Raw genomic sequence first — 8,379 nt, forward strand, 5'->3', positions numbered from 1 at the left:
CGGTTCTGAGCTGGGACTAATCCAGTCAGTGTGCAGCAAGTTTCTGCCCTGAGAGTGGTCAGAGAGCGCCATAGGCCGTAAGTGACCCAGGGAGGGTGTTTTTCAGGGCTCTTTGTTGGGATGCTGCCATCATTCTCTGAATGTCCTGGCCAGGGGGGTGGAGCCCCCAGAAACTACCACAGCCCTTTGTCCCATGAGGGGAGTGACCCTAGGACAAAGCCAGAATACAAAGAGGATGCATATAAGAGCTTCGCAGAGAAACTGGAGCTGGGGCCCCAGAGTGAGTTTGCCCGGAGCCCACTGTACCCGAGACTTCCAGGGATGCTCATGTGAATTCTGTGGTCAGTTACTTTAAGGCAAAGCACCCTAACAAACACAAGTTTTTGTTTTTGTTTTTAAATGCTGGGACTACCCGTCCTGGCTCTGATTTCACGCTTCAGCCATGTGACACTGTGAGAAGACTTTCCCTCTCTGAGCCTAGGTGATCTCCTAGTATCTTTCACCCCTCATGACACATTTTTTTTTAGTAAAAAATAAAAATAGCTAGTGATGAACCAGAGCTGTAGGAGCTGTCCGAAAATAGTTTATAGAGGAGAAGATCAGTAAAATCCCTGAGGTTGTTTCAGATAAAAGGAAGAAAACGGAAAGAATTCAATCTCTCAGGTTAGTGAGCTGGATGGTTCAAAGGCTGCCTGGATTAAAAATAGAAAATGTATATATGTATACATTTACATGTACATATATATGTGTGTGTATATATATACATATATGGGCACTTTGCTGTGCTGCAGAAATTGGTAGAACATTGTAAATCAACTATAATTAAAAAAAAAATAGAACAAATGTTTTAAAAGTTTCTTGTGTTTAGAGTAGCTGGCATGCTCTTTTGTGCATGCTATTTCCCAGTGCCTGGGGGTGAAGACGTGTAGACACAGCAGTTAAAGAGCTGAGAGAACATTCTAGCAGCAGGGTGACCAGCCAGGTAAGATGCAAAGCGGCAGAGCGACTTGTCCCCGGAGCCCAGTGCAGGTCAGGGCAGGACCAGGCCGAACTCGGAGCGGGGAAGGGAGACCGCACAGATGTTCACACATTCACAGTCTTCAGGGCCGCCCTGTCAGTGACCACTAAACGATTTTTCCTTCACCGAGTTTTGGGAATAAAATGGATTATGGAATCAGAGCTTTGGGTACTGGCCTTCTCCTGCTTGTGTGTTGGTTAGATGGCTCAACATAAGCCTCTTTACCCTCCAGAGCCTCAGCGTCTTCATCTATTAAATGGGGGGAGGGGTGACACTTGGCCTCCTCCCCTCTAGATGCTGCTCATCAGCTCGCCATCCCCACCCCTTAGGTCACAGTTCACACCCTGCCAGGCCTCAGCTACCCCCACCTCTGCAAGCTTGTGTCACAGACGTCCCCACGGCCTCCTGCCCAGGCCCTCTGAATGCCAACCGCCTGGCTTTCCTCCCTCTAAACCACCCACATGATCCCCATTTCTAGACCTTTCCATCTGTCGTCAGAGCCTAAACTGACACAAACTCGTCAGGTGGGTACCAGTCCCAGATTCCTGAGAAGGTTAATTTTTAATCCCATCAATTAACATAGCCAAGGGACTGGTTATTTCCCAAATAAATTGATAGATTGCCCAAGCTGAGCAGTTCTTTGTGCATGTTGATTTGGGAGTGGGGTGTTTGGCTGTCACTTGAAATAAAATAAGTAAATAAAATAAGGAAAAGAACAGGCTAGAAACCAAACTCTACGGACTACACATGAGGCAGATAAAGCTATAATCAGAATTTCAACACTTCTCCAACCACCCTGGTCCCACGTTCCTTCACAATTTGCGAGAATAATTTTCTTCCCTTATAAGGAGATGAACTAGCACAGACTCAGGAATCATTTGTCCTAAAGACAGATCGAAACCAGGTGTATTCCAGGTGCAAACCCTTTGCACCAGCAGTGCAGATGCCTTAGGTCCACACCCGGGAGGGGGCTTATACATGGGAGGGGGCTTAGGGCAGTCAGTACCGCTTTTACCGCCCCCACCTTGGTCCTGCTAAGCCCAGTAGTTGGAATTATCTTATCACAGCGACTAAGGGGTGGGGGCAGTGAGATACAATAGCACTTTAAAAAATTTATTTTTATTTATTTTTATGGCCGCACCCACGGCATAAGGAAGTTCCCAGGCTAGGGGTCGAATTGGAGCTGCATCTGCCAGCCTACATCACAGCTACAGTGACGCAGATCCAAGCTGCATCTGTGACCTAAGCCATAGTTTACGGCAACGCTGGATCCTTAACCCACTGAGAAGGCCAGGGATCGAATCTGCAACCTCATGGGGACGATATTGGATTCTTAATCTGCTGAGCCACACTGGGAACTCCCATGACAGCACTTTTAACAACAATAATAATATTTGTAATTTTACAAAGTGCTTTCATACGTTTTCATTACTAGTCTGAGGAAACAATATACCAACAAGTAGAGCACACGCAGGATACACAAGAACTGCTCCATGCATAACAGTTTGAGACCACTGACTTCAGAGCAAAAAGACCTTCCTACACCCTCCCCAGGTCACCTCTCTCCTGACCATCTGCCATCCCATCTCTCTTCCCTGTGATGCAGCTGACCAGCAAGAAGTTCCTGTGGTGTCCATCCTCAAGCCAATGAGACTAAAAAGTTTAGCTTTGGAGGAGTTCCATCCCCAAACACTTGAGCCCTAAGAAGTGAGCATCCACCAGCTGGCAGCCCCCTGTCCACAGGTGTCCTGCCCCTACCCCCCTGCCAAGGACACTCAGGCCCTCCAAGACCCTAATTCTTTCCAGAGTTTTCCACAGAGTGCGCAGTACTTGGATACATCGGGAAGGGACTTGAGGGACTTTTCCTAAAGATGGCATTGGCATCCCCAAGGACCAGCACAAAAGCCCCCAACCCCGGGGGACATGCTCTGTGGTCCACCTGCTCTAAGAGATGGCTATTGCTTTAAGACGAAGTCACTTGGGACATATTAGAAGTTATTATTTTTCAAAGCAACTTTAGAACGAGGTTGTAGTAAGACCCTTCCACTTTCCCCTGCTGGAAGTGAGAGAGGTTCCACGAGAAAAATAATCAAGTGACTACTGCAAGGGACTTTATCCTCCTTCCTGGGAAATGAAGAGGATGGATCACAACCCTGTCTTCTCTATATTACCCTTGAGAGTTCTGCCTTTATTCTTTTTTCCCCATAATATTTTTATTATATTTGATTTACAATGTTCTATCAATTTCTGCTGTACAGTAAAGCGTCCCAGTCACATATATACATTCTTTTTCTCACATTGTCCTCCATCATATTCCATCACAAGTGATTAGATATAGTTCCCTGTGCTATACAACAAGATCTCATTGTTTATCCACTCCAAATGCAATAGTTTTTAAGATATGTTTTGAGTCCTTGCTATGTGCCAGGCACTGGGGCACTAGAGCAGTGCCCAAGAAATGGTCCATGCCAATGCTGTGGACTGGCCCACAATGTCTGCTGGAACCTATGCACGGTGCTCTCTCCTCAGAGGCAATGCCCACAGCCAGCCCCACAGACTTCAAATCCTCCAGCACTTTCCAGCTCTTTACCTGGCCTGCTCCTCCTGCTTCCAGAAATTTCTATAAAGGGGGACACATGGATTGAAAAGGTTGAATGACCATCAACCTCAGGCCACTTGCGCTCTAAAGGGGAACCCGAGGCCCAGAGTGGACTAAGGAGCCATCCAAGGTCACAAAGTGCATTTTGATGGATCAGAATGTGAATCCAATCCATTGAGGCAACTCTGCAAAAAATGCATGAAACGGCTGCTTGGCTTTGCTTTCTCCATGAAATAGTAGATTGGTGGCTATGGCTTCTGTCTTTGGGGGAGACAAAGATACACAAACCGCTCACAGACAAGGCTGACCTTGGCCAGAACTATCGGGCAGGGGCAGACCCAATTTGGAGGGACCCCCTTATCTCTGTAGACAAGTCCCACCCCAATACCTACTAAGGTTTTTCCTCTAGAAAAGCACTGGAGATAGACATCCAGGATGCCCAGTGCCCTCATCAAAAGAGGGGTTTCCCAGATTTGTAACTCTTCCAGAATTTTCTTCTAGACATCCACCCTGGAACTTTCCTATATCCTCCTGCAATCCGAAGCAAACTTTGTGTGGAACAACCAAGAAGCACTTGACTTTTTCAAAGGAAGCATTTAACCTTTGCAAAGGGAAGGTATACTCACAGTACATTCAGGAGCAATCCACGGAGCCAGCCAAATGGATCTGCTTTTCTTGCTTTATTATTTATACTTCCATGGCCTCTTGGAAAAGTAGACCGAAGGCCAATAAAATTAGCTGGGCTGATTGGGCAGGTAATGGAGGCTCCGGGAGCAATGGCCCCATCGCTTCTTCCGGGCTTCTCCTCACCCCGAGGCGGCTGTGTAATATTTAGGCCACACCCACCTGGGTGTGGCTTCCCTAGTGAAGTCCGTTCATATCTGTTGCAACTACTATATTACCCAATCACACTAGCCCTGGAACTTGGAGTATTCTACAGGTAGATCAGCCTGTAGACGTGATGTTGACTATGCAACCCAAACATCACCTCTGCCATCAGTGGGAAGTGGTTGACTCTTGAGTTTCCTGGAGTCATGCTCTTTATCCTCGATTTTTTTTTTTTTTTTTTTTTTGCTAATTTTTTCCAGTACCTTGCAGTTGTCAGTTCCATCACATTAGCTCACGTGGAGTCCTTTGGGGGAAGAGAACTCAGAGAGAGATGAACAGACAATTAAACACATAGTTTCTGATAGGGGCAACAGGAATAAAAAATTCACATCAAAGTTTGGGATCATACAAGGAAAGTACTAATTGTTTTTCTGATTGCATATTTGTTATACTAGACTAATAAGATGAGGGTTGGTTTTCTCCTCCCTCACTTTTCTGTATTTTCCGAGGTGTCTTTAAGAAACAGATATTATTTTTTATTTTATTTTTACTTCGGGACCCATTACAGCCTTTATTCTTTAAAATTTTTTTATTAAAGTACAACAGATTTACAATATTCTATCAATTTATGCTGTACAGCAAAGTGACTTAGTCATACACATTCTTTTTCTCATAAAGTCTTCCATCATGTTCTATCAAAAGGGGCTGTGTGTAACTCCCTGTGCTACACAGTAGGACCTCATTGCATATCCATCCTAAATGTGATAGCTTGCATCTACTAACCCCAAACTCTCAGTCTACCCCACTCCTTCTCCCTTCCCCTTGGCAACCACGAGTCTGTTCTCCATGTCTGTGAGTCTATAAGAAACAGGTGTTACTTTAGAATTAGCTTTTAGAAATTAACTCAGGCTTGGCTGGCTTTAGGCTTATCAGAGGGCAGTGATGGTATCTAACAATGTTTCAGACCCACTGACCCTGGGAAGGAAGCGCATTGAGTCCAACAGACCTATTTTAATTTAATGGACCTGTTTTCATTTCTGCTTTCACTAATGAATACTAATGAGCAGAAAAATCATTCATATATTCCTTTCCCATTTTATAATAGGTATTAAATGACCATAGCACCAAGAGTTGTGGATAGTGTTTTTCTTCCTTCGAGATGCCACTTAACAATATATATTTATATTTTATTGAAGTATAGTTAATTTATAGTTAGTTTCAGGTATACAGCAACACGATTTGGTTATACATGCACATACGCTGTTTCTCTTATCTCTTTTGACTATGGCTTATCACAGGATATTGAAGACGGTTCCCTGTGCTATATAGCAAGACCTGTTGTTTATTCATTCTATATACAATAGTTTGCATCTGCTAATACCAAATTTCCAATCCATGGGATGGTGTTTTTGGCAGAAATGACTCTCCTCCCCAGAGCCACAGGAAACAGATGACCTAGTGGTGATTTCTGGAAAAGAGATGACGCTGGCTCTTTCCTGGGCTTGGTTCAGCCTGGGCTACTCTCACAGACCAGATCAATCGGGCCATGGGGACGTGGTATATAGAGCTGCCAGAATCAGGAAGAGCCTCCGAAAGGGGCCCTGAGCACCCTCCTCTTCCCTCACCCAGGGAGGTGGGCCCATGGTGTGACCAGATGAGGAGAGGGGCTTCCCTGTAGGGCTCTGTTCACTGAGTCCCTGACAGAAGGACAGGCTGAGGGGAGGGTGCGAGTCCTGTGGTGGAGGCTGAGAGCAGGCCAGGCAGACACTGACCCAGAATCCGTGCCTGTGCCCTCGTTTGGAAGGGAAGAACCCTGCCTGCTAATGACAGGGTGAGGCCTGTGTGAGTCTGCGAGCCGCACCCCCAACTTGCCCCAGACACGCTCCACTCTTGGGCAAACTCCCACTGGGACGCATGGGAGAGGCCAGAAGGGACAGCGCCAGCACGGGTAGGGGTGCCTGCTGAGCCACATGGAGCTGTGCCGGGGTTGCCCGAGTGCAGACAGTGCCCAGAGGCCAGTAGGAGGGTAGCCAAAGGTAGGCTGGAGGCCAGGCCAGGCACTAAATCTCCCCTACCTCAATGGGGAGAAGGGCACTTGGAGTCTTCCATCAGCCAAGGTTGCCTTGCAAGGGTGGATGTGGGCAGGATGCATCAGAGAGCTGGCTCTGCGAAGACAAGCCCCGGTCTAGCACCATTCAGGGGCCACAGCCTGGACTTGATGCTGCCCTGACTACATCTGTGGATGGGATTTGAGCCTGGTGTCCATGAAGGACTGGGAGTGTAAAGATGACAGTCTAGTCAGGAGGATGCTACAGTGAATTGATGGGCATGAGGCAGTGGCCTGAAGCTGGCAGTGGCCAGAATATGTTTTTACAACATGGCCATATGGAAGGGTGAGAGGGGACCAAGGAGTTTCCAGTTTCACCCTTGCTCTTTGGTTTTCCAAGATGCTGGGGCAAGTGAGAGGTCTGGAAATATGTTGGTGACCATGTCACACCATAACTCCAAGAGCTCAAGTCTGGTGGGCACAAAGGAAAGCATAGAGATATAGACAAGTTTGGTAAAGTGTGGCGTATAGGCATCTCTGAGAGGTGAGATACCTATACATACATGCAAGAAGCACCTGATCTCTCCTGAGGTGCTTGGGACAGTTCTATAGATGGTGCAATCTTGAACTGGGTTTTGAAGGATGAATGGGAGTTCTTTAGGTGAAAATTTAGGGCAATAATAGCTCAGCAAAGATCTTAAAGCCCGGGGAAAGTGAGTGAATGGTCTAATGCCTCTAGAAAATGTGACTTTTCATTTCTTTTCTGAAAAACAGTAGTAGTCATCTTAGCCTTGGGAGCATATGAGAGTCACCTGAGAGCTGTAAATATATTCATTCCCTGAATATTCCTCCTGAGATTCTGATTTGTTGATCTGAAGCCACCTAATATGTGAAAAAGGTACATCACAATTCAGTGGGGAAAGGATGGTCCTTTCAACAAATAGTGCTGGAGAGTTTTAATATCCACGTGGGAAATGGATCTCATCTCATTCCACATATAAAACTAAATTAAGAAATCATAAACTCACATGTGAAAGGGACTAGAATTAACCACGTGAACTGCTGATACTCAATGATATTTTTACCTTGACCACCACAATTGTCCTAACAATTAGTCTTCTAGAAGAAAATACTGTAGAATATCTTTAGGACCTTAAGATAGGCAGACGTCTTAAATGGCACACTAAAAGTATTAGCTGTAAAAAAAAAAGTGATATATCAGTCTTCATGATTAAAATTTCTGTTTACCAAAAGTCATCTAAGAGAGAGCAAAGGCAAGTCACAGAGTTGGAGAGGGTATATATGAGACATGTGTCTTTTAAAGGACTAATACTATCTGATTTTTAAACTTTCTACAAATTACCAAGGAATAGACATCAATGTAAAATATAGGCAAAGACTTAAGGAGTTACTTCACCAAAGAGGTTATCAAACAGGCCAAGAACTACCTGAAATTGTGCTCCAAGTCATCAGTCACAAGGAATATACCAAAAACAAAATAAAAAACTCAACACAACAAGATATCACTATCCACCCAGTGGAATAGCTGAAATTAAAGAAGACTGACAACTCCTGAGCGTGGAAAGGTGGAACTCTCTTACATGGTTGATGGGTGTATAAATTGGCATATGCACTGTGGGAAATTGCTTGGCAGGATCCATTAAGCTAAACCTAAGCTTACTCTTTGACACATCAATGTACCCCAGCGAGTATATCCAACAGAAATGAGTGTGGGTTCACAAAACACACATACTTGAATATCCGTGGCAGCCTTATGTGGTAGCCCTAAAGAGGAAGTGATCCAAATGCCCGTAACAGTAGAAAGAAAGAAAAAAAAGATTCTAGCTACTATCCCAGATCATAATTTCCATTCCATGGGTGAGCCCA

This window comes from Sus scrofa, chromosome 7 (genome assembly GCF_054392235.1).
Source record: "Sus scrofa isolate SSC_HxYL_T2T_F1_AM1 chromosome 7, Sscrofa_HxYL_maternal_Yorkshire_Landrace_v2.0, whole genome shotgun sequence".
NCBI classification, from domain to species: domain Eukaryota; kingdom Metazoa; phylum Chordata; class Mammalia; order Artiodactyla; family Suidae; genus Sus; species Sus scrofa.